Raw genomic sequence first — 26444 nt, forward strand, 5'->3', positions numbered from 1 at the left:
ACTGTGGGTTCCTGGAGGAGACCCCTTCTGCAAATGTGTGTCTGTGTTCTAGCCCACCCCCCTGAGCCAGAGCGAGGTCAGCAGAGGCACCAGGGCAAAGCTGTCCTGCCAACCTGACTCCATTCAGCAAACAGTTCACGATCACACAAAGGGACCTGGACAGACCAGTGTTCACATCCCAGCTCACCTCTCTGTGCCTCAGTTTCTTCAAATGGGATGTCACCCACATCTTTCAGAGAATCGTGAGCTCTAGAATCAGGCACGCAGAGCCCCTGCATGGTGCTCACACAGGCCTCTGTGCTCGGCTCTAATAGTGACTTTGAAGGAGAGATTTGAGCAGCTTGGAGTCTATGAGAGCATCTGTGAATCAATAGAATGTCCCAGAAAGGGAGTCACGTGGGACGCTGATATTCCAGGGGTGCTGGAGTGTCCTGGGGGATGGTGATATTCCAGGAGTGCCGAAGTGTCATGGGGGATGCCGATACTCCAGGGGTGCCGGAGTGTCATGGGGGACAGTGATACTCCAGGGGTGCCGGAGTGTCATGGGGGACGGCGGTACTCCAGGGGTGCCGGAGTGTCGTGGGGGACGGCGGTACTCCAGGGGTGCCGGAGTGTCGTGGGGGACGGCGGTACTCCAGGGGTGCCGGAGTGTCGTGGGGGACGGCGGTACTCCAGGGGTGCCGGAGTGTCGTGGGGGACGGCGGTACTCCAGGGGTGCCGGAGTGTCGTGGGGGACGGCGGTACTCCAGGGGTGCCGGAGTGTCGTGGGGGACGGCGGTACTCCAGGGGTGCCGGAGTGTCATGGGAGACGCTGATACTCCAGGGGTACCGGAGTGTTGTGGGGGATGGCGGTACTCCAGGGGTGCCGGAGTGTCTCACTGGTTGCACCAGTGGCAGGTTCACAGGCGCTCAGAGGCACTGGGTGCACTGGAGCTTGGACGCCTCTGCTGAGCCCACAGACCTAGCAGCAGCGGTCCACGAAACAGGGGAGCTGAGTGCGTGCAGTCTCCACGGGGCTGTCTTGGTGGTCTCTTCCACATTTCTTTGTGGGATATCATTTCTCTTCCTAAAGCACGTTGCTTTGCTGTTTTTTTTGTTTTTGTTTTTGTTCTCTCTTCTTGATTTCTGCTGTAGGAGCTTCCAGATGGACAGACTTGGAATGCAGAGGGGGGAGGTCCACGGCAGGGAGGTGAGGGAGACCTGGTCTTGGGGACAATAGATGCGCTTGCTGGAAGGCCACATCTCAGCATGTAGGAAAGAAGGGTGGGTTGACCTGAGCCAGTCCCTGCTTCTTCCCAGCCCCAGCCCTGGGGACTCACACACCCGATCTCTTTCCATTCCACAATGGCTCAAAGATAGGGCATTATAATCCCACTTTCCAGGGCAGAAAATTGGATGAGAGAGGTGAGATTTGCTCATTCTCATAGCTGGTGGGGCGGGGCCTGGGTTTGAACACAGCTTCACCGAGCCCAGAGCTGAGGGTTAAAGGCATTGTCCAGGCTCACGGCGGTGAGACCTGTGCCTGCCAGAAGACCCAAGCCCTGTGGGAGCAGGAGCAGACACTGCCTATCGGTCAGCTGTCACCCCTTCTTCCTGGGGTTGCTGTGATTCAAATTCTAGACAAAGGTGAGGGGCTGAGGGCTGGCGCTGCCCGAGTTGAGGGCCCATACGACCCGAGATTCCAGCCAGCACTGGAGGAGGCCACACCCTCCACCTCCTGGCGTGGCCTCAAGTTCTTGTCCATCCAGCCAACCCGGTCCTGGTGGCCTTCCCGCCGCTGCCCTTCTCCTCTCCATGCAGGGGACACTCTGCTCCTGTCCGTCTGGTCACCATCTAGGAGAGTCCACAGGTGCCTGGGATGTGACAGTCTCTCCAGCATCAGCCCCACAGGCCGCATCTGTGTTTGGAAATGTGAAGGGCAGGCCAACAGTGGTGGGAACGGAACCAAGAGAGACTGAGGCCCTGAAGTCAGGGAAGGTGTCACGTGGAGGCTGGCCCAGACAGTGTGAGGTCAGACAGAGCTGCTTCTGCACGGAGCAAGCTGGGACATGGCCATGGCCTCTGCTGAGCCTCAGTCTCCTGGCCTGGAAAGCCGGTGGTTGGGAGGGCCCATGAGATGATACACAGAATGCATAGGGGCCAGCAGAGGGGCTCCTAGGCTGCACTGAGCCTTCTGTGCAGGCCAAAGGCTGGGACTCCGATGTGGGGTGCTCAGCAGAACTTCCTTTGCAGGCAGCTTTGGGGAGGTGTCTGCAGCCTCGAAAGCAGATAAGCTCTGAGACAGGTCATTGGAATCCCTGGGTGCAGGCTGGATTTCAGAGCCAGGACAGTTTGGACGTTTAGCCTAGAAATATCACTGTGAGTACAGGATTGCTTCTGACGATAGCCTGGCGCCCAGCACAGAGGCTCCGCTGACGTTAAAGGAACAGGATGAATGAATGAGTGAATGAGTGAGTGTCACAAACAGCAGTGCATGCTGCTAAGCAGACCCAGTAGCCGCGTCGGGTTGCAGGGTGGTGTAGAGGACGGTGCCTGCACCGGGGAGTCCCTGTCCTCAGTCCAGCTCTGCCAGGTCCCCGCCATCAGGGAGCCGTAGGCGTCTCACCTGTAAAGGAGGCAGTAATTGAGGGTGGGTTTGACAGGTGAGCGCCTGGCAGAGCCTCATTCAAAATTGCCATTTATTGTCAACTGAAGAGAAGCCCCAAAGATGTCCTGGTCCCGACCCTGGAACCTGCGAATGTCAGCGTCTATAGCAATGGTCCCACCCCCTGGAACCTGCGAATGTCAGCTTCTATAGCAATGGTCCCGCCCCCTGGAACCTGTGAATGTCAGCGTCTATAGCAATGGTCCCGCCCCCTGGAACCTGCAAATGTCAGCATCTATAGCAATGGTCCCGCCCCCTGGAACCTGCAAATGTCAGCTTCTATGGCAATAGTGACTTTGCAAATGGGAATAAGGGGAGGATGTGGTGATGGGAAGCTTCTCCTGGGTTGTCTGGGTGGGCTCAGCTCAGTGTCATCAGCACAGAGTCCTTGTGGAGGGTGGCAGGAGGGCCAGGGCTGCAGGAAGAGCTGGGAGATGGAGCCAAGGCTGAGGCGGGGCCAGGATGGGGCCGCACACCAAGGAAGGTGGGCACCTCAGAAAGAAGTTGGAAAAGCCGAGGAAATGGACTTGCCACCAGAGTTTCTGGACTGACCAGTCCTGCCAACAGCTTGCCTTTAGCTTTGTGCCCACCATGGCCAGGGTGGAATGAATTTCTGTGGCTTCAAGACACAGAGTGTATTGTGATTTGCACCAGCAGCCATGGGAGGCTAACACAGCCGCTGTTTTGAGGAGGGGCTGCAGGGATGGGGCTGGGAGGAGGGAGGCTGGGGGTCCTGCCCACCCCACGGCCACCCAGTCGGAACTGGCCTCCCGTGGGCCCTCCTGCTTCTGCTGACACACTGACCTGATTCCTGCCGGACCCCAGGTAGCAGGAACAAAGTCACAGGTACAGGCAGGGTTGGGCCTCTGGGTGCCCTGGTTTGGGCCTGTGCTCACCCTCTCCCACCTCCTCACCACAGCACAGAACTGACCCTCTCTGCAAGGCCATGATGCCCCAGGCTGGAGGTGCCCGGAGGCCCACCGAGGGCCTCGTTGAACCTGAATTTGTTGCTTCCAAAGCTCCTAATGCTGCAGGCACTGCTGTCTTGGAGGCCGGAAGAGCAGTAGCAGTGCAGGGCTGAGAGTGCGTTGGACGCAGGGCACCGGGGAGCAGCAGGGATTGGGATGAGAGGCCGCCCTGAGGCTGAGCCCCTGGCTTCTCTGGCTGGGGCATAGGGCCCTGTGCGTGGGTCTGAATCTGGCCCTACACCCTTGAGCAAGTGTTAACCGGCCTTGTCCCAGCGTCCTCATTGGTGAAATGGGGTAGTAGCCGTGTCTACAGGGCAAGGCTGATGGAATTAATGAGGTGTTCCTTGTCAAGGGCTCGGATCAGGGCCTGGCCCGAGGGAGGCCCCACAAATTACCCCACCCCATTCTCCTTAGAGGGAAACACGGAGGCCCTCCTGGCGAGCCATCTGAGACTGTAGGTTAGGAACTGGCTGCATGGTGACAGAGCCTCACACGTGTGGCCCCAGTGAGCTGTGTCTGTTGGAGGAACCAGGCCTGGCTGTGGAGCAGAGGCGTCGTCAGGCGGCTGTGCCGGGCACGGGGGCATTGCCCTGGCCCTGCTGACCTGCACCTACCTGGTTCCCTGGGACCCAGCTCAGGCTGCTCATGGTTGGCATGGCCTGCCCGCCCCTCTGTGTTTAGGGAACGAATGAGTAATCAGTGATGGGAAGCAGGGCAGCAATTTGTTATCTAACCAAAGGGGCGGCATGGATTTCCCTGTGATGCTCCTGGCAGCTGTGCTTCCACCTCTGGAGGATGAAACATCAGTTCCTGTCTACAGAGGTGGGGACGGACCCCGTGCTGAGTGGTGCTGAGGACAGAGGCCAGGGAGGGCCAGTAGGCATGTGGACTGAGAGGCTGAGGGCAGCAGAGGGCACAGGCTCCGGGCGGAGGCTCCGCTGCTCCTTCTCTGTTGTTATGGCTGTAGGGAAGCCCCTCTGCCTGAGCCTCAGTTCCTTGTGTATAAAGCGTGGTCGTGATGGTTGAAAAGGATCGCCTGGCGTAAGGCATACACGGTGCCCAGAATCAAGCCTGGCGCACAGATTGATAGTGGGCTTCAGCAAGTGGGAACTCGGGCTGATTTGGTTTTAAATTCATTTAGAGGCAGAAAAACCACAGTTGCAATTCCACATAAGACAAGTTTGACTTTACACGTCAAGTGAGGAGTGGGGCAAGCCAGAGAAGTGCTCAAGGCAGGAGAGGAGACGGGGGGTGCAGGGCTGGCATTCAGACCCCTGCAGGCTGGTCCTGGGGAACAAGAGAAACCCATGAAGACTGGGAGAGCGGCCAGGTGTGATTCCTCCATACTCCTCAGCCGGGCCCAGCCCCTGGCTCTCAAGCAGAACTCAGGAGAGATGGATGTGATGGGCTGGGAAAGAGACTTCAGTTGAATATGAAGCAGAAATGGCCTTGATCATCACATGAGACGTTTCTACTTGGGGTTGATGCCTTCAGCTACCTCCTTGGTGATCATTTTCCGGGTATCAGGCTTTCGGCCAGAATCAGACGTCCCCATACTCAGATGTGTGGGTGGGGGCAGGGCCTGCCTGCCTCAGGGGCACCGTTCCTTATGGAGGCTGAGGGAAGCTTGGAGAGTCGTCCAAGGTCACACGGCCAGCAGACCGCACAAAAGCAGTCACTGACACGCAGTTCTTATCCTCGTACAAGGACTTGAACCCAGGTCTGCCAGACCCTAGAGCACCCCTTGCTATGCTCCAGGCTCCACAGGCACCCCTGCGGCTAAGTTCTAGCGAGCCAGTGCAGCCCACCCCCCTCTGCTGGAGGCTAGAAACCAGCGGCTCTTTGCTGCATACCGGGTGCAGTCTGAGAGCTGCTGAGCTGTGTAACTCTGGGCAGATCCCATTCCCTCTCTGGTCCTCAGTTTCCCCATCCCTTAGAGGAGGGGGCTGAACTGAAGGCTCTGCAACCCCCCTTCTCGCTCCACTATCTCAGCCTCTCCTGGTCTCCTCCCAGGGTGATCCTCCGGGAAGAGAAGCAGCCAGGAAAGGAGACGGCCATGGGCAGATCCTGACGGCTCCATCTACCCTGTGCCCTGGCCATCTCCACGGAGAGAGGGCAGCTTGAATGGGGTCTCTAAGCCCCTCCCAACACCCACACCCACCCATTCAGCAGATATGGGGCTGAGGCCCTACTAGGCACTGGGCTGTGTTAGAGTTAGCACTGGCGGTGCTAGAGACAGAGCCCTTCCCTTGTCCAGTCTTATAGAGAGCAGATAAGCTTAAGTTCTTACTGCGCACTGGGTCCCTTGCCGAGCACAGGGGAGCAAAGGTGAACTGGACCAACACCTCTAACCTTCTAGAACCTCCGAGGGTCTAGTGGGGCCTGAGAAACTGAACCTCCCTGCTTCAAGTTTGTAGAAACAATGAGAAAAGGGTGGCAGTGTCTCACACCTGTGATCCCAGCACGCTGGAAGGCTGAGGCTGGAGCACTGCTTGAGCCTGAGTTTGAGACCAGCCTGGCCAACATAAAAAATAAAAATAAAAAATAGCCAGGCCTGGCATGTGTGGTCCCAGCTACTCAGGAGGCTGAGGTGGGAAGATGGATTCCGCCTGAGAGCTTGGGCCTCTCCGATCCTACCACTGCTCTCCAGCTTGGGCCACAAAGTGAGACACCATCTCAAAAAAAAAAAAAGGCGCGCGGGGGCAGAGTCAGCCTTCAGCCAACAGAGGATTGACCCTGGTGACTGTGATCGGAAAAGACCCGCTTGTTTACAGGGCAGCTGCAGGAGCGTAGGCCTCACCAGGTCCGCCTCTCTGTCATTGGATAACGGATAGGTTTTGTAGAGATGTGATTACTACTAGACGTCCATTTAGCAACCATTACAGGCCGAGCAGCACTTTACAGCTTCTGGGAGACCACTTTGTAGCCTGTCTTACAAAGCGCACTCCTGTGTACTTCCGCCCTCCTGCAGTGGAATCAGCGCTCCCCGGCCTCCCCGCTCCTGCTATTGTCCTGGCCTGACCTGAGACCCTGGGGGCCCTGACGATCCCCAGACATCCCGGGCCATGCTCACATCAGCTTTGGCCCCAGGAATCCTGTGGCACAGGAAGTGCGAAGGCGCGGCCCAGAGGAGCTGGCCCAGGTGTGGAATTTCTGCCAAGTGTCGTGTTTTCTATGAAAAATTTATATGAATTTGCATCTTACTTCATTATAGATCAGTGTTGGTTTAAATATTAAAATCACACACACATTTTCACCAAAAATGCTTTCTGTGAAGCTGGTGATCTGGGAGAAGGCTAAGTCCTGGGACACCCTGGCCCACCCACCTATCACCTGCACCCTTGACCCCGGATATGAGAAGCACAGGGTTAGGACGAAAATCCCTGAGTTCATCTCTGCCCTCATTCGGCTCACTCACCCGTGTCTTTGTGGGGATCTGCCACGTGCCAAGCACTCGGGATTGAGCGATGAATCAAGTGAAAATTTTGTTCTCAAGCAGCTCAAAGTGTTGCAGAAAGCAAAAAAAAAAAAAAAAAAAAATAGCCAGGCCTTGCATGTATGGTCCCGCCTCTGCCCGCTTGGCAGAGGTGGCATGGTCACGATAACGGCCGTGTCCCAAAGGCCTTTTATGAAAGATCAGCCTCGGTCTCTAATCCCTACAGCAGCCCTACTGGGTGAGGATGCTTACGGGCAATTGCACAGGTGAAAAGGAGAGAGGCCCAGAGAGGCCAAGGTGCTTTCCCCAGGCCCCACAGCCGGTGGGCAGCCGAGTCAGAACGTGCCCCAGGCCTAAGGGCCCCCTCAGTGCTGCCCTGTCACTGCCCCCCAAAGCCTTCCGGCAGCTCTGTACAGACACCAAAAGCCTGTGCTTTGGGTAGGGGTCCTGCCTAGAGCTGTGGATCCACTAACACCGGTTCCCAAGTTCTCTGGACCTCAGTCCTCAGCAGGAACACGGCGTTGCGGTACTTCCTGCTCTCCAGGACCCAGCTTCATGGGACCGAGCAAAGTCCCAGGCTCGTTGAGGCCGTGCCCACGTCTGTCTCCTGTGAACTCTTTGAGTGTCTGCCAGAACGCACAGTCCAGCACTTTGTACTGCTCTTTGTCTGCGGGTCTCTCTCCAGCCCACGTGTAGGGTGGCCGGCTTGCTTCTCTACCACACTGGGCTCTAAGGACAATGTGTCCCTCCTTGTCTTCCTCTCTTTTTCTCTCACTCTCTGTCACTTTCTTCCCTCCACTCAGAACCCCTGCCTTCAGCCCTACAAACCCTTCCCAGATGCAGACGCCCTGCCCACTCCCTGCTGTGAAGGGCCCACTTCCTTTCTGTTTCCGAGGCCTCAGCACCTCTCTATTGTGAGGGCCCTGCCCCCTTCCTGCTGTGGGGCCCTGCCCCTCCCTGGCCCTGCCTCTCATTCCTGCCAACTGCTGACCTCTCGGCCCACCCAGGGTTTTCTTTCTTCTCCTGGGCCTGAGTTGTGCATGGTGGTGCTCAGAGGCAGCCTAGATTAGCCCAGGTCCCATGGACATAGGACCCCAGCCTTCTTCTGTGGTTCGGCACCCCTGGGAGTCACATGCGGAGTCTGGGGGGACAGCAGCACCCTGTGGCTGCTTTGCCACTGGCTGTGTTTTGTGGGAGCCCCTCTGTGTGCAAGAGCTTGGGAAGCCCCACAATCTGCCCTTGCGCTTCATGGCTTTGCCTTTAAGGCCTTCTGAGCAGCGGGAGCCAGGCTGCATGCTCCCAGGGTGCCTAGATGCTCTCGCACCGTGCTCCCAGGGTGCCTAGATGCTCTCCCGCCGTGCTCCCAGGGTGCCTAGATGCTCTCGCGCCGTGCTTCCAGGACACCTAGATGCTTTCGTGCTGTGCTGCGTCCTGCTGTGCAGTTCTTCATCCTGAGGGTCTGGCCAGCACCACTGGGTACAGAGCGGGGAGAGCAGGCTTTACAGGGACTCAATCCCAGTGTCCCCATTTCCTGGCCCTCTGACCTCTGCACCGCAGGTGTGAGGTGTGGACGAGCATTACCCACCTCATTGGGTGGTATGAACTGTTAAATGGGAGCATACCTGACTCGGCAGCACTGGCCTGGCCCTGGTGGTCAGTGTCATAAAAGCGGCCAAGGGAGCCAGCCAGTGTCCCACCCGCAGGCCTGCCCTTGGGGTCAGAGCCAGTGCAGAAGGCGTGAGGGCACAGTGCCAGGCACACAGCTGGGACTCAGATAGGACCAAACCACCCCTTCTGTGTCTTCCCCTGGACCTGCTATCCGTCATGACCCTGGACCGACACCCTTGAAGCCCCATCCATCCTTTCTGCCTCTTGGGAAGACTTGCTGTCTCCCTGTGATGGGAAATGAGGGTTAGAATGGCATTACACTTCAGGAGAGGAGCCAAAGGGTGCCATGTGTGGGTCTGAGCTTCCGCAGGCTGCCATGCATGCACCTGTGGTCTCTGGTGGCAGAGGGGTGCGGGCACCAGTGTTGCACTCTTGCACACAGTTTCATCCACAGTGTTCAAGCTCAGGGTGCCTCGTGGGACCCCAGGACCTGGGGCTGCCATCTGCATGAGAAGCCTTGCTGACTTTCCTTCCTGATAGTGATTTGGGCTGCCAGGGAGGATTCCCGGTGCTATGTATGGCCTCGGTTTGCAAATTGAGACCATTCGCTGATGATGCTCTCTGGGCAACACTGACCATCAGGGAGGGGGCATCCCTAGCTTCCTTGGGAGGGGCGATCAGTTGGGAGCCCTGAGCCAGCTTTGCTCGTGGGATGGTGGCTTGAAGTGCTGGGGGGCACCCAGGCAGCCAAGCCTCTCCCTCAAGGGGTCTGCCCTTGTTCTTGAGGAGTGGACATCAGAACCATCTGTAGACATGGCTGAAAGACCATGTTTTCAGCATCGAGTTGCAGACCAGAGGCACAGTCAGGCTGGGAGGTGGGGAGACTGTGCAGCGTCAGCACCTCCACATGGAGCCCTGGCATTGGCTTTAAATGTGCAGCACACGGGGTGTGTGGACGTGACGGTGAAGCTGCACCAAAGAAAACCACGGGCAGATCCCAACAGGAAAGCCGAGTCCATTGTTTGATTCCAGGACTCCAGCCTGATGGTCCGAGCATGGCAGCAGCAAGGCAGCTCACCGAGTGGCACGCTTCGGGTGCTTGTGGCCCCAGCCATGTGCAGGACCCCCAGCCATGTGCAGGACCCCCAGCCGTGTGCAGGACCCCCAGCCATGTGCAGGACCCCCCAGCCATGTGCAGGACCCCCCCAGCCGTGTGCAGGACCCCCCAGCCGTGTGCAGGACCCCCAGCCATGTGCAGGACCCCCCAGCCGTGTGCAGGACCCCCCAGCCGTGTGCAGGACCCCCCAGCCGTGTGCAGGACCCCCAGCCATGTGCAGGACCCCCCAGCCATGTGCAGGTCCCCCAGCCATGTGCAGGTCCCCTGCCATGTGTAGGACCCCCCAGCCATGTGCAGGTCCCCCAGCCATGTGCAGGACCCCCAGCTGTGTGCAGGACCCCCAGCCATGTGCAGGACCCCCTGCCAGCTACCCACTTTTTGGCCCCATTCCTCTTTTGTAACAAAGGTGAGGGCAAGACAGTTGCCCAGCAGAGCTCCAAGACCAGGGGAACTCTGGAGAGAGAGAGCTTTGCCTGCTTCAGCCAAACCAAAGGGCCCAATGGCAGCCCCTCCTCCTCACCCCTCATGGGTGAGGGGGTCCCTGCCCTACCTGCCCTATCTTAAATAATTAGTGCTTGTCAATTACTGTGACAGCTCTGTTCCTGGGGCCTCATGCGGTGCTTTGGGTTGAATTGTGGCCCCCAGAAAGCTTTGTCCGTGTCCTAACTCCTCATCCCTGCGAATGTGTCCTTCTTTGGGAATAGGGTGTTTGCAGCTGTAATCAAGGTAAGATGAGGGTCATTCCCAACATGACTGGTATTTTTATAAGAAAAGGAGAAGAGACTCAGAGACAAACAAGACAGAGGGTAGGTGACATGGAGAAGAGGAGAGGGCCAGGATGACAGAGGCAGAGGGGAGTGAGGCAGCTGCAGGACAGGGAGCACCTGGGAGCCCGAAACACCAGAAGCTAAAAGGAAAGCCTGGAATGGACTCTCTCCCAGAGCGTCGGGAAGCACTGTTGACACCTTCATCTTGAACTCACAATCTCCAAAGTTGTGAGAGGACACATTTCCGCTGTTTGAAGGCACCAGTGTGTGACGCTTTGTCTCAGCAGCCCCAGACACTGATGAGGATGGAGTTGCTCACGTGATCCTCAGAGCGATGATCAGCATTGTGTTTGCCCAGTTTCGCAGATGGGGAGACCAAGGCTCACAGGGGCTGAGTAATTTTTTCAGGATGGGTGGGCGGGGATTCAGGTTCCCACCTGTGAGCACAGCACTGCATCCAACGCTCCATCCACGGTTCCTCTTCCCTCTTAGGAGGGACAAAGGCAGGAGATGCCAGGCCTCATCAGACCCTCACCGGCCTAGTGACCCACAGGGCCAGGCCATTTGCAGGAGGGAGGAGATGCCTCTCTTGATGGGGGAGTGGCCTACATGGACAAAGAGGGCTGGGCCAGCCAGCGCATGGCAGTGGACAGCCCAGGTTTTAGGGGGCCTTGGAAACCAGGCTGAAGGACACAGGATGGCACCGAGCCCTGGAGGCTTCCATGTGGGGGGCGATGAGATCAGATGTGCCGGTTGGTTCGTTTGCCTTTTTTTTTTTAATTAAAAAAAAATTTTTTTTTTTTAAAGCCTGCAGCATCTGGGATTCCAAAGCATCTCCCATCCAAGTACTAACCAGGCCCAACCCTGCTTAGCTTCCAAGATCAGACGAGATTGGGCGTGTTCAGGGTGGTATGACTGTAGATGCCTATCTTTTAAGAAAGTCCACTTGCTGCAATTGGGAGACAAATGGGGTGAGGGAGAATGAGAGGTAGAGAGGGTCACCCATCCGTGCATCCTTCCATTCATCTGTTGATTCATCCATTCATCATCCACCTACCTACCCATCCATCCATCCACCCACCCACCCATCTATCCACCCACCCACCCACCCATCTGCCTGTCCATCCATCCACCCACCCACCCATCCATCCGCCCACCCACCTGCTTGTCCATCCACCCACCCACCCACCCATCCATCCACCCACCCACCCATCCATCCACCCACCCACCTGCCTGTCCATCCATCCACCCACCCATCCACCCACTCACGCATTTATCCATCCACCCACCCACCTGTCCATCCATCCATCCACCCACCCACTCACCCATTCATCCATCCACCCACCCTTCCATCCATCTATCCATCCACCCACCCTGCCATCCATCCATCCACCCTCCCACCCACCCACCCCACCATCCATCCATCTATCCACCTACCCACCCATCCATCCACCCACCCACCCACCTGCCTGTCCATCCATCCACCCACCTATTCACCCACTCATGCATTTATCCATCCACCCACCCACCTGTCCATCCATCCATCCACCCACCCACCCACCTGTCCATCCATCCATCCACCCACCCACTCACCCATTCATCCGTCCACCCACCCTTCCATCCATCTATCCATCCATCCACCCTGCCATCCATCCATCCACCCTCACACCCACCCACCCCACCATCCATCCATCCATCCACCCACCCACCCACTCACTCATGCATCCACCCACCCACACACTCATCCGTCCATTCATCCATTTACCCATCCATCCATCCATTCACCCAACCATCCACCCACCCACCCACCCATCCTCCATCCCTTCATCCATCCATCCATCTACTCATGCATTCATCATGCATCAACTTATTTATTCACTCAAGTATTATCTATGTCATGGCCATCTATGGTGCTGCTGACACCTGTGGGGTGACATCCAGGTGACAGACGATAAATTGGTAGTCAGGGACATGGTTAGGATATTCCTTGATGATTAGATGATGTGTTAGCTGTTGGTGAAGGAGATGCTGTCCCCTGAGGTGGGAGCCCTGGAGAGGTGGCAGACCTTAGTGCAAGCATGGAGAGTCCGGGATGGGACAGGCAGAGTTCACCAGCCTGGGGCATCCAGAGGCAACACCTAACAGGCTCAGGACAGCCAGGTGGGGGCACGGTCAAGGCCAGCAGTAAGAAGAGCTGCATGTGCCCCCCTGCCACTGCAGATTCCAGGGGTGAGCTCTCAGGCGATGCTTCCTCCAGCCTGGGACAGGCTCCCTGGTCTCTTTCCTGGTTCCACCCTGAATTCTCTGGTCAGCTCAGCACAAAAGAGGAGACAGAGGGAACTGGGGTACTAAACCCCCTAGCTATGGGTGAGCTAGTTCAGGGCCCATGCAGGCTCTGAACACCACAGCTCTCTGAGAACAAAGCTGGGCTCCTGGAAGTCCCCTGCCATCCCCAGGCCTTCCCCATGGTTGCACATTCAGGGTGTGACTGGTCCTCCGAGGGCTATTACTATGAGGGGCGGGAGCCCCTTCCTGGTGGGAACAGAAGCCTGAGGAGGGCTAGGAAACAGAGCTGGGGCTAAATGGACCATCCCTTCCAATCAGCGGTGTTCTCCATTTCCCTTGATAGCCAGGCATCCTCTCCTGTCCAGGAGAAAAATGGCTCAATTGGGTTTGTGGGTGTATAGGGCTTTGTCTCAGAAATACAGTGAGTTCTGGGAACTTCAGCCTAATGCATGGAGAATTATCCCTCTTAAAGTCAATAGGTTATTGTAGGAGAGGAGGAAAAAGAAAAAAAAATCAAGCTTCTCAGAAAACAAGTCTCCTGGGTCTCCTGTCCCTGGAACTAATAAAACATAGAGAGGAAGGGACTCTGGAGTTCCTCCCTCTTCTGAAGAGCATGCAGAGCCGAACCAAAACACCAGAACCAAAAAATAAAATCGAAAGTGCAAAGGCCCCCCCAGGCTCAGGGGTGCACACACACAGGTCGGGGGGCTCCAGACCTCTTCCTGAAGTGCTCCTGGAACCACCTGATGGAGATCTACCATGTGCTGGGTGCTGAGCTCGATGGCTCTTCACCTGTGTCATCCATCAGGGCTGGAGGGAGTGGTCGGGGGGACCTAACAGTGACGGGGACCTGCCCACGGGCATAAGCACCATCCCCCAGAACAGAGACTGTGGCCACCATGTTAGAGACAAGGAAACAGAGGCTCACGGAGGCTCAGGAACCCACCCAGGATCCCAAGCCAGCAAGGGTCTGGGTGGCGAGTGGGATTCAGACACCCAACTCTCTGGGACCCAAACCCAGACCCACCCCACTGCATCGGCAGCCTCTGATCTCACCCCGCAGGACCTGGAGAGCCCGGCATTTGTGGGCACCTGCCTGCCTTTCTGTGATTCATAAAGTAAGCCTTTTGCCGCCTCTGTCTTCAGGGAAAACCAGAGTGCACCCTGCGCCTCTGTCAGCTCGGATTGCTGTAACGGAACACTCCAAACCGGGTGTTTGGACCCGGGTTGAACACAACAGACATTGATTTCTCATAGTTCTAGGGGTCGAAAGTCCAAGATCAGGGTTCCAGCAAGGTCAAGTTCTGGTGAGGGCTCTCTTCCTAGTTTTCAGGCCACTGCCTTCTTGTTATCCTCACATGGCAGAAAGAGGACTAGGCAGCGCTCTGGCCTCTTCTCCCAAGGGCACTAACCCCATCATGAGGGCTCCACCCTCATGACCTAATTCCTCCCGAAGGTCCTGCCTCCAAATCCCACCACCTCGGGATTAGCGGTTCAGCCTGTGAACTGGGGAGGAATACAATATTCATCCGCTGCAGCCTCCTTTGTCCAGAGTACCCTGCCTCTATCACAGGAGGTGGGAGGTCACATTCCAGCCTCGGCTCAGAGGCATCCAGGAACCAGGCCTGGGTCACCCAGCAGAGCCAAGGCTCACCTCAGCAAGGACTCCCTCCGGGTCCTGCCTCTTCTCCCCTTCCCCGGCCGCAGGGCTTGCTCAGCGGCAAAGCTCAGCTGGCACAGAGGCAGCTGTGGGGGTGCTCTCTCCTCTTCTCCTCTGCGCCGCCCCCCACCTCTCTGCCATCTTTGCCTTGGTATTGCATGTGGGCTCCATCACAGGGAGGAATCTCCAGCTGTCTCGGCCCACAGTAAATAATAAATGGCACTGTTTTTCAAATGGGAGAGGAGGTGACAGGTTCATTCTCTTGTTCCTGAGAGCAGCCGAGGGGACCCATGTGTGCAGGGTGACCGTACACCTGGCCCCAAAGGTCATCAGAGGTTAGAGGCCATCCACTCTGCCCTGTGCAGCTGGCGATGGTGGGCCCTTGTGTCCTGGTGGGGACGCTGCCGTGGGCTTCCCACAAGAGCGCATGTAACCCTCATTCCATTTTCCAACGCCGTGGCAATGCAGCCTCCCTGTCAAGCAAGAAGTGGGGTTTAAGGGAGCTCCCTCTAATAGTCTGTGTTTGCTGTAGCCTGAATCTCATCTTTCTTCCCTGCAAAAACATATATTAGAAAATAGCGACAAATCACCTTCTAGTAAGTGCTCTTAGAAAGCCTGAAGGATCATTGCCTGGTAAAAATAGTTTAGATTCCAAAGTGATTTCTGCAATGGGGAATCCCCAGGTCCAGGGGAGCCCTGGCTAGGACAAGGGTGGTTCCTGCTGCTGCTGCCTATTTTCGGTACCAGCACCCTGCTTTTCTGGTACTGAGAAACGCCACCCAGCACTGCAAGTCTGCTCATCCCCAGGCTGTTACAGCTGGGCTTCTCCAGGCCTTTGTCACGTGGACGGTGCCACATCCACATGGGGGCACAGGGCCAGGCAAGGGCTTCAGCAGTGCCCTCCAAATCCCATCCACCCTGGGTGCCCATGAGTCTTCATACCTGGCCTCTCTGCATTTCCTCCCGGCCCCCAGCCCACACTCCCTTCACTACCATCTCCTCTCACCAAGCTGACTCCAGAAGCCTCCCCACAGTCACCTTGGTCCTCCTTAGCCCACTTCCCTCCACTTCCAGAGCCCCGCTCTGCCTGGGCCATTGCCATCCCCGACCACACACTCCATGCCTTTTGCTGGCCTTCTGACGTCAGTTACTGCAAAATCCAGGCTGCCTGAGCTGGCCCTGCTCACCTCTGCAAACTCGTCTCCAGGCCTGCAGGCCTGTGACCGCTGACCAACTAGCCATCAGAGGCACGTCCTTTCCAAACGGGGGCCTGGGCCCATGCTCCTCCCACTCTGGGACACATCTGGCCCCCCCTTCCCCACCCCATTATTTGTGGTCAGTTCCTGTTTACCCTGCAGCTCTCGGTTCAGATCTCACCTTCTTCTTCCCACCTCCGCCAACCCCAGATCAGCTCCGGACCCCAACCATGGAAGCTCGCTGCTCTTTCCAGCACACACAGACCAGTTTGCAAAGAGGCCTGCATGCATCTGTCTGCTGCCACATCTGTCTTCCTCACCCCACGGGATGCACCCCCAGGGCAGGAGCTCTGTCTCTTTTTCCTTTCTATCCACCAGCACCTGGCACTCTGCCTGGAACATCAGTTTGAACAAACAAACGTATGCACGAACAAACAATTAAAAAGCAATTGTTGATGAAACGGAATCTAACGGGCCATAGCCCGCATGTCTGAGACGTTCGCTGCAGGCCAACATCTGCGGATTCTGCTCTGGGCAGTGAGCTTTCTTCCTGATTTCCTTCATCATAAGCAATGCAGGATCACACTCCTTTGTGCCAAGAATAGTAATTATCTTTTGTAAAAACAAGGAGGAGAACATTCCTCCAGATCCATTCCTTGGTGAGAATTGCTGGGCCAAAACAGAAGAGCCTTTGAGGTTCCGACACATTTTGCCACCTTGCTTTCCAAAGTGACCCCTGTCACCAGCAGAGAGGAATGCTCCCACCACCATTTGTCTGGAATACATTGGGAAGTCACCTTTGATTTTACAGGTGAGTAGTCTCTGCTGGGCTAATTCTTGGCCTCGTGGGCAGCGATTCCTATTCCTTGGACGCTCTGACTAGGCCTGAGGTCTGCCATCCACTCTGGTGCAAGAGGGGGTTCCTTCCTCATCACAGAGCTGAAGTCATCATGGAGCTCACTAATGAGAGCTGCCATGTGCTAAGTGCCTGCTGGAAGCTGAAGCCAGGCAGTCCATGGAATGCTTCCCCCAGGGGGTTGGTGACATACAAGCATCATCATCCCCACCTACAGGCAAACAAAGGGAGGCCCAGCACAGGAAAGTGGCTCCTTCAGTGGCACAGACGGGAGCTGGGCTTTGAACCCTGGGCATCTTGTGCCAGGGAGTGGCTCACAGTCACATGACAGTGTGCCTCACCCTGGCATGGTGGGTATGAGGCAAGGGCCATGTGTCTTAGCAAAGAGGGCACAGCAACAGGAACGGTCATGCCCAGTGGGCTGGTCAGCATCCACAGTGACCCAGGGAGGAGAGGGTCAGATGCTTTTCTGCTGCCATTTTTCACCGGAAAAGCAAAGAGAAGCCACATCTAACTTCAGACACTGAGGAAGGCGATGGCCTAAAATCCTGGTCTCTGCCGGCTGACAAGAGCTGGCCTTGAATGCCCAGCAGGCCACTTTCTGAGCCAAGATGCCCCATTCCAGAGGCATCCGCATAGCCTGGGGAGCTGATGCTCTGATTGGCTGGGCCTGGGTCACCCACCCACATGACCATGGCAGGAGTCAGGGGAGGAGGGTTCCCAAGCCTGGCGGAGGGCAGCAGAGTGCCCAAGCAAAGGTGGGGTGGGGGGAATGATAGTAGCTTGTGTCCCTGCACCCACCAGCATGCACAGGGGAGCCCAGCAACTGATGCCGCTCTTGGTGCACTTGTTCTATCTCTCCTGCTTTTCTTAAGAAAGCACCTCTTATTTTAGGACTTAAAAAAAATCTCAAACTGCTTCTTCTTGCCTCTTTCAACTCAGTGGCAAGTCTCTCAGTTGAAGCTTGGAAGGAACTCCCAGCCTGCCTTTTCAACCTACCCGCCTTCCTACGGAGAAGTCCCGGCTTGGACAGCATTCTAGATGTTGGCCTTGCACTGATGTGGTGGGGCGTTGGGTGGGGGACTAGGGCAGGGAGTGGATTCCCCAAGCCAGAAGGCCCTGAGCCTGGGCCAGACTGCAGGGCACTGGTAATTCATCAGACACTGGTCACCTAAGCACTGGCCTTCTTCCCTTCACCTGCTGGCCATGGGGCCATCTTTGAGAGGTCACTGGGCTTCTCCAAGACTCTGCGTTCTTTCTTTTTTTCTTCATTTCGGATAATTTATTTGACTACTTCTGTTTTTCACTTGCTGGACTGTCCAAAACTTCAATCTTGCCTTTTCCACCTTCAGAATTGGGAAGCTTAATGTTATCTCTGGTGACTTCAGATGGGATGCTGTCATCTCCATCCTCTGATTCTGCACTGTTCTCTGAACTGTCTTGTGAACTCTCCTCTGCACTGTCTGCTTCTTTGGAGTCCGACCGATTCATCTCACACAGAGCCACTTCTATTTGTATAACTGTGCCATGAGTGCCATCAGCGTTTTCAATACTGAAACGGCCAGGCGGGGCAGCTGCCATTTCTTTTCTTAGCTTTTCATTTGCCCGTGCCACCTGTGGGAGAAAGGTCTGTGCCTGATCCGATTGCAACATGGATGCTTTCTGCACAGAAAGGGAGAAACTCGATAACGCTTGTGAAGAACCCAGCACTGGTGCCAGCACACAGTAGGTGCTCAGTTAATTCTTGTTCCTTTCTGCCTGCCCAGAGCCCACTGCACACATCCAGATTCCTCCTTATTCTCTCCCGAATGAGTCTGAACCCCTTGGGGACCAGCACCAGGTCTTATCCCTCTTTGCCTCCAGGATATACCAAGGGCAACCACATGGCAGTGAAATACATCAGATCCCCTGGTGCCAGAGGGCCTGTGAAAGCTGGCCCTGGACAGTGGGGTGGGTTGGGGCAGAGGGAGATGAGCTTTTGTATTTGCTGCTAAAGACTGGAATGAATTCAGTGTAGCTAAAATATGAATCCGGTAGCAGACAAACAGAGCAGGGCCAGGGAGAAATGGTGGTAACAGGAAAGAGCAGCTCCTTTTCACACCTGCTGGTAGCTGGTGTGTTCTTGTTTTGTGTGCTTGCGTGTGTGTGTGTGTATTTCAAACAACAAAGGCTACAAATGTTTGACAGTCAACTGCAGCTGCGTACCTGGCTGTGAACCCCCCTGAGACTGTGCTATCCGGGAGCTTGTCTCCCAGGCAAAGACAAGGGTGCCCAGGAAGGAACTGGAGCACTGAGTTCCGGACCTGTCCCCACCCGCTCCGGCTGGGGGCCATCTGCAGAGGATGACACTTCCCAGGGCCTTAGTTTCTGCTTCTGCAAAAGGAAATGGAGCTTTCTGGGACTCTAAGGCGCTCTGGGATAGCTGCTTTGTGTACAGGCAGCCAAGAGGCTTTGGTGGCAACCAGCAGAAACCAACGCAGGCTCACAGCCACAGAAAGGGGTTTTCTTGGAAAGATGTGAGATACAATGGGAACAGGGAGGTGTCTGGGGAACCTGGCTGGCAAAGGGCAGGGGGCATAGAGGCTGCAGGAATCTTAGTAGCCACACAGCTGCTGTTACAAAGAACCCAGTGACTGCTCACCGTGTGTCTCTGATAGATCACAAACTTGTCCTTTATGAGGGCAGGAAACCTGATGGACTGTTCCAACAGGACAATCCGCTGTAGGGAAGAGGTTATTCTGCACGAGGAAAATGGAGTCATTTTACCAAACAAAGTGGGGAGTGTGTGCTCAGTGCTCATATGTTCATTAGCACTTGGGGAAAACCAAAATGTCTAATCTCTGAGCACCTTTGTCCATCTGTCTCACCTGCTCGGCCGCTGCCTTGGCCTTTGCTTCCCTCCCAGGGGGCTGTGAACCAGCTGAGCCTGGCTTTCCTGTGGGGGTCTTTTTGTTCAGCTCATCTCATTTCAAAGCGCTTGGTTTACTGCACAAAGGCGTACAGTGACTGCTGTGACATGGCCTGGTCTTTCCTGCTCTGGATTTGTCCAGGGAAGGCCACTTGTTCCTAGAAGTTCTGCCTAGCCCAGTGATTGCCTGCGATTTGTCAAGGCAAAATATACTGGAGCTATATTTTACAATGTGATTGAAATTCTTAAGGGAAAATCAGTTTGCTATTGTCGGTCTGGGTCTCTCAGTGCATCCTCCTCCCCACCTCACTGCAAATCAAAGGATTGCTTTTATCAATGTAATCCTCAGGCCAGAGTTCCATGGGGCCTTTTCTTCCAGTTTGGTTCAGCAGACATTTCCTGAGCCCCTATTCTGCGTTGGCGTCTGCTCCTTTGCGCTACTGTGAAATAAGCACCAGCTGGGGATCCTACCATTGGGAAGTGCAGAGTCCAGTGGGGAGGACGGGCACGAATATGGGTGATTCTTATGCCATGTCAGCCATGCATGCTGAGCCAGAGGGCAGTCAAGGGCTGTGGTGTACCAAGGGGCCTTGACCCAGGCCAACACAGAGGAGGTGATGCCCTGGGCTGATGCCGCTGGCCTGGAAGAGCAGCAAAGACCTCACTGGAGTGGGGACAGCTCTGAGTGTCTCTGTGATGGTTTCTCACTGTCCCAGCAACATGAGCTGGATCTTCTCACTGTCAGGACCAAGAGGTGAGGCGTATATTCACAACTCCCCACCTGGAGCCTTCTCTGGATCTCCATTTAGCATTCAACTCCAGGCAGCCCCTGAGCCAGGCTCTTTATCAGATGACTTTTATGTTATCGAAAAACATTGATCGGCACCTCCTGGGCTGGGTCCCCATTTGTGAAAGGAGACTGTGACTAGGCGTATGGACAAACTGTAATACACAAACGATGCCACCATGGAATTACTCTGGTATAAGAGAATAATTACATGGGTAATTATTCGTTGTAATCGACGGTGTCACCTGCTCTGCAAATTGTGGCGTCAGGAATGGTTGCAGCCGCATCACTGCTCCGTGCAGTTCATGAATAGATGCCTAAGGACCCGGCTGTGATATGAATCCTAATTGTCATGTAATTAGAGAGCAATTAAATAGTTATTTGTCCCTTATCAAGTAGCCATTATGCATTCTCCAAAGTCCTGCTACACTTTGAAGAAAATGTGGCTCTCTCCGTCCCTAACAGGGAAATGAAAACCTGTTCCCCAAGAGCCAGGGCTCATGTGAGGTGGGGCAGGTGCACTGCTGACGGTCCTTGGCTGTGGTGTCCCTGTGCTCTCTGTCCTCAACGTTGACTGTTCTCCTGGTCATGGCTAAAAGAGAAAGGATTGTGGGAAGGTGTCTCTTTCCCCTGGGGCACCAGCATGTCCAGCAGGGCAAAGAGGGTGACTTGGCCCTAAAATCTGGACGAGGACATGGAGGGATGCCCACGCAGGGGCTCCACTAGAGGGTAGCCCTGATTTCTCTGACAAAATAGTGTTGGCCCCAGCCCAAGCTTCCCTGTGTTCCCTCTAAACTGACAATGAAAACAGAGCATTAAAAAAGCAGCCAGAAACAGAGAGACTATGCCAGCAGCTGAAGCATCCTGCTATGAGGTAAAGAAAGCTCATGGATCAGGGACACCCTCACCCCCTGCAGGGAGCAGGAACACTGCTTCATCCTCATGCTACGGCCGTGGCTGCCCCCAGTGCCGTCAGCATCTCCCAGTCATGCACACTGCTCCCAGGGAAAAGTAGATAGCTTTTCCTCCCCACCTTCCTGCCTCCCCACTCCAGCACCCCCAAGCTCTGCATTTGTATGGTTCATAAGGCAGGAATCAGAGTGTGGAGGGGCCTGTGGAGAGAGCTTATTCCCTGTGATATGTGGTCCCTATAGAAGTATGGTGGTGTAGAGAATGGATAGAAGGTTAAAAAAATGGATGGAGAGCAGAGGTAGCTCTCAGAGAGGAAGACAGAACCTGGAAGGGAGTGAGGAGGGGGAGTGGAACAATCACAAGACAATAATTAGATTCGACCATGGAACTAGAGGCCACTTTGGAAGCCTGAGAACACAGGATGGACACTGCAGGAAAAGGGAATCAGTGATATGGAGGAGGGGCTGAGAAGACGTCTGGATGGCTGGGTGGCAGTAAGAAGATGCCAGGCTGGGAGGGCAACAGAGTCAGCCTGAGAACCACAGGCCTTTCCTAGTGAGATCCAGACCAAGTCACAGATGTGTGGGTGGTGGGGTGGTCAAGGGAGAGTTCTGAAGGGGAACAAAGCCCTTGTTAAGATGATCCTCACAGTTTGTTTTTTTTTCTTTAATTATGAAAGGGGAAAAAAAACTTGTAATTTTTTCTCAAAAAATAAAATATTCTGTATAAAAGATAAAAATGGGTCATTATAAGCATATTTTCAGTAGTGAATTTCAAAATGACAAAATGGATTTGAATGCCTGTGGATAGGTGCAAAAAAAGTCTGATCTGAGAATTTTATACCCAGCTAAGCTGTCATCTGCAGACTGAGATAAAGGCAACTTCAAATAGCAGAATATCATGAACTGTGTGCCCAGGGACTTGTCTTCAAATGAGACTGCCTGGAAAACATCTCTTGCCAGCAGAGAGGTGAGTGAGGCTCCATGTGGGGAAGGTAGAAGTTTATGAGCCCAGGTATGGACAGAGGCCAGGTGAGCACCAGGTTCACCTTCAAAAGCTGTTGTGAGAATGGGTAGACACTGAGCACACATATCAAAAACATGTTTCTGGAAAAGAAAAGCTATTGTCTCAAACCTGGTGTATGTCAATCAAGACTGCGATGTCCAAGAAGGGGAGAGGAAGGTGAAGGTCAGAGGAGAGGCAGCTGGGCCCCTTTCCTGATACAGAGGGAGATCAGAGGTACCACTTCATCACATTAGTTGATGCGAATTTGAAGTTGAGGAATATTTTGAGAAATCCCAAGCAATCTTTAGTTAAATCCAATCAGGAAATTCATTGCTCACATTGCCGGAGAACATGCAAGGAAAACAGCCATGGGCAAGAGACTCAGGGCCCACAAAGCGGTGAGGGAGTGTCACAAATCAGACTGCTCATGAAATGAGGAACAAATGCAAGGCCAAAAAAATCACTGATGACCATAAGGAGATGCTGATTCCTTGCCTCGATCTTCTAAGGGGGCAGTACATATCCTGGGGAGGATAGGACCAGTGAGGATGGTGCCAGAGGGGAGCTGCACCTGCTTTCAAATACTCCCCAGGGTCTGGTGGGATGCACTCCCAATGCTGGCGGATTGACTGTGACGAACCCAAAAGTGCTTTGTGAACTGTAACCTAGGAGAGTTCTTTATTATTATTGAGGAGGAGGCCAGCCAGGAGTATAGAGCACATTGGTGAATGACATCATGGTGTACTTTGAGAGACTACCTGTGGGACGTCCTCTCTGTGCTGGCACCCATCGGCCCTCCACTCCTCACCAAGAATACCTTCCCTCTGAGACAGTCCTGATGCTAGAGTCCACCATTAGGATATTAAGTCCCCCAATAAATTCAGCAAACACCATTCAAGTGTTTGGAGCTGAAATGTTTAGAACATGTGGAGGTAGAAAGATGAAAAGATGCCTTCGTTGTGCTCAGGGCATCTTTAATGCTTGGCAGAGATGCATAAAATTCTGCAAGATAACAGGAGTGCCAGTATTGAAATTTGTAGAGCACAGTGGGAGCCCTGAAGAAAAATGTCCCCAAAGAGAAATGCTGTGTGGGCCAAACGCTCCAGAGACAGCAACACACAGGAAAGCAGGAAGGGGTGCACACAGGACCCCATGAGAAACATGCTGGCTCCAAACATAAAGGCATGTCAGAACACCTGCCTCCAGAACATGAGGGCAGAATTCTCAGGGGGGGCTGAAGACTCAGGGCAGGTGAAGTCCCAGCCGAGGCTCAGGTGCAAGTGCATCGGAGTCATCACAGTCAAGCTTGTGTCTAGAATCAGCTGCTCAGCCCGGCCATTCACCTGGCAAAGCTCCTGAGGACAGCGGCAGCATTGTCCACAAGGTGTCCTTATTCAGGTTTCTTTCTGGAAACCAGAGTTCAGGTCTAACATACACCGAGGACCTCCAAAGACCCCTTCAGGGTAAACACTCCCTCTATGTGAAAGTGATGGTAATGGCATGAGACGAAGGATTCCAGAACCTCTGGCTGTGTGACCCAGTTGCTATTAAACTGTCTTGTTTTAATGGCCACTTTCCCAAAGAGCAGTTAGGTGCAATCGCTCTGAAATTGCCTGCAAATAGCTTAAAGCAGGCAGTATCCTGAGGGCGCTTTCCAACAGGGCCATTTCCAGATGGGTCCCTACCCACTTGTGTGAGCCCATGTAACCTGTGCAGGAGTACAGACACCCTCCCGTCCTTTCTGGCAGAGGGGTAAGGAGGCATCTGAGAAACAGCCCAGGCAGCAGTGCCTCAGCTCATCTCTCTACCCTACACCCACAGCTGGGGAGAAGCTCCCATTTCCTCAGTTTACCCATGCAACTATTTGGTGTCAGGCATGGGACGGATGAAAACAGATACAGCCCCTGCTCTCATTCCCTGAGGGAAGCTGACATTGATTTAAAAAACAAACAAATGCATCAAATTGCCAACCTTGGTTGGGTGAAGGAAATGCACAAAGTGTCAGGAAAAGGCGTAGGTTTAAAAGTGGCTCTGGAAGAGGGTCATGGGGGGTTTTCCCTTCAAAAGTGGCATTTGAGCCTAATCGGAAGGTAAGAGCTACACGGGTGAAAGAAGCAGGTGCAAAGGTCCTGAGACTGGAGAGACCTGGAGAAGATCAGTGTGGCAGCAGGTGGCAGAGGCAGAGCCCCCAGGGAAGCTGTTCACAGGGACAGATGAGAAAGGTGTGGAGCTGGCATAACACATGCCCACTAGTCCAACATAGGGTGCTTCTACAGTGGTTAGGAGCCCTGGAGACAGTACTGATATCCAACATGCCACTCACATTGCGATGGTCACTGACTCCTGGGAGAAATGGGGAGCCAGTAAATGATTTTAAACACAGGATGCTGACATTAGGGCTGGGTTTGAAATGATCTTCAATGGCTGGGTAGGAGGGGTCCCACTGGAGCCCACTTCCACCATCCAGGGGAGGGGTGATGGGGTCTGGACAGTGGGGCTGGGTTTTGGCAATGGGGAGAGTGGTGTGCCCATCCTCCTTCCTGAAGCCAGAGACACTGGAGAAAGAGTGGGCTTGTGGGGACCCATAATGAGTTACTTCTGAAGATGTTGATTTTAGAGGTGCCTCGAGGCATCTGAGTGGGGAGTGGGCATTTGGGTGTATAAGCAAAGAGCTCCAGGAGGTGCTGTGCTGGAGATGGCTGGCACAGCCTCTGTGGCTATAACCTGGTGCTGCGCTGGAGATGGCTGGCACAGCCTCTGTGGCTATAACCGGAGGAGCCCACGCTGAGGGGACATGGGAGCAAAAAGAGAAGGAGGACTGGTCCCATCACTGGCAGGGACTGAGCTGGACACATGGAAAGACCTAGGAGGCTGAGACCCAGTCTAGGGCTCATGGAAAGTCTGCACAAATTTTACTTTTCATGACAGTATATATATGCTCAAACTTGTAGTCATACAACTAGTCAGAGGATCTAGGTTTTTCTTCCATGCACCCATCTGCCCATCTATCTATCTATTCATCCATCCATTCATCTACCCACCCATCCACCTACCACCCATCCACCCATCCATCCACTATTCATTCACCTACCATCCATCCATGTATCCACCCATCTACCCACCACCCATTCACCTACCACCTACCCACCCACCCATCCATCCGCCCACCCACAATCCATCCATCTACCCACCCATCCACCTACCACCCATCCATCATCCATCCATCCACTATCCATCCATCCATTCACCCATCCTTCCATTCATTCATCCACCCACCCACTCACTCCCATATCCGTCCATCCAACCACCCACCTGTCCATCCATTCATCTATCCATTTATCCATCCATCTACTCACCCATCCATCCCTTCATTTTCTTCCCCTGTACCAGGCATACCATTGACATGCTCTCCTCTCAGTGGGAAGACAAGTGTGCAAAACACACATACAAGAAGGGCCACGCAGATGCTTCCCATGGGGACACTGAGGAAAGGGCAGTTGGATTTATCTTTGTTCAGTCAACCGAGGAAGCGCCCACAGTCTTTTCCTCTTCCTTGCTCTTTCAGTGATCTTAGCCTCATCACCCAGTTGGGTGGGGGGTGCGGTGGTGGGAGGTGGGGGCAGATGGGGGAGAGTGGCCAATAGCTTCTCATATCTGAGCCTCAGTTACTTCCTCTGTAAATTGGGGTTGGTGACACCACTCCGTTATCTGGTCATTATGAGTTCCCAATTACATAAGGATGAGAAAAGGCTTTGGAGATGATTGTGTGTTTTATAGGCTGCAAAGTGTCTTAGCGATGTAAGGATTCATTCTCTTTATCACACTTATTAAATAGATAGAGACGAATAACCAATCATGGAGACTGAGAATTGGATTAACTGCTTTGGGCTAGATTCTGTTATCATAACGATCATCACTGACTCATCCAATGAGTTTTTACCTGGTGCTTTTCCATGTCCAGTGCCTTTAAAAAGGATCATTCCTATGTATGAGCCATCTGAAGCACGTGGCTTTGCACATGCCCCAGAGAAAGGTACACAGGCAATCCCCAGGCCCTCTGAAAGGGGCAGTGGTTTGAGCTGAGACTTGGCCTGCCTGATGTGATGCCTTCCTTGGGGAGGAAATGGAAGTGGGGACATAGCACCCTATGCTGACGTAAAGAGCAGCCCTGTATCCACCCACGTTCCAAATGCTCTGCACCCACCAGCACATTTCATGCTGTGACACCTGCTTCGAAAATGAAGAAAAGGAGGCTCAGAGAGGCAGAGTGACCTACCTAGGGATGCCGAGAAGA

At 54.4% G+C, this 26444-nt stretch overlaps 1 protein-coding gene and 1 pseudogene across 10 annotated transcripts in view; one reads left to right on the forward strand and one right to left on the reverse strand.

The window, feature by feature from the left end:
- SORCS2 (sortilin related VPS10 domain containing receptor 2) overlaps positions 1-26444 on the forward strand; it is a 575162-nt gene that overhangs the window by 350230 nt on the left and 198488 nt on the right. The gene's annotated exons all lie outside the window — the stretch shown is intronic.
- On the reverse strand, positions 11346-11463 carry LOC118152415 (5S ribosomal RNA; annotated as a pseudogene).

The sequence above is a fragment of the Callithrix jacchus genome, chromosome 3, assembly GCF_049354715.1.
Source record: "Callithrix jacchus isolate 240 chromosome 3, calJac240_pri, whole genome shotgun sequence".
Classification (NCBI taxonomy): domain Eukaryota; kingdom Metazoa; phylum Chordata; class Mammalia; order Primates; family Cebidae; genus Callithrix; species Callithrix jacchus.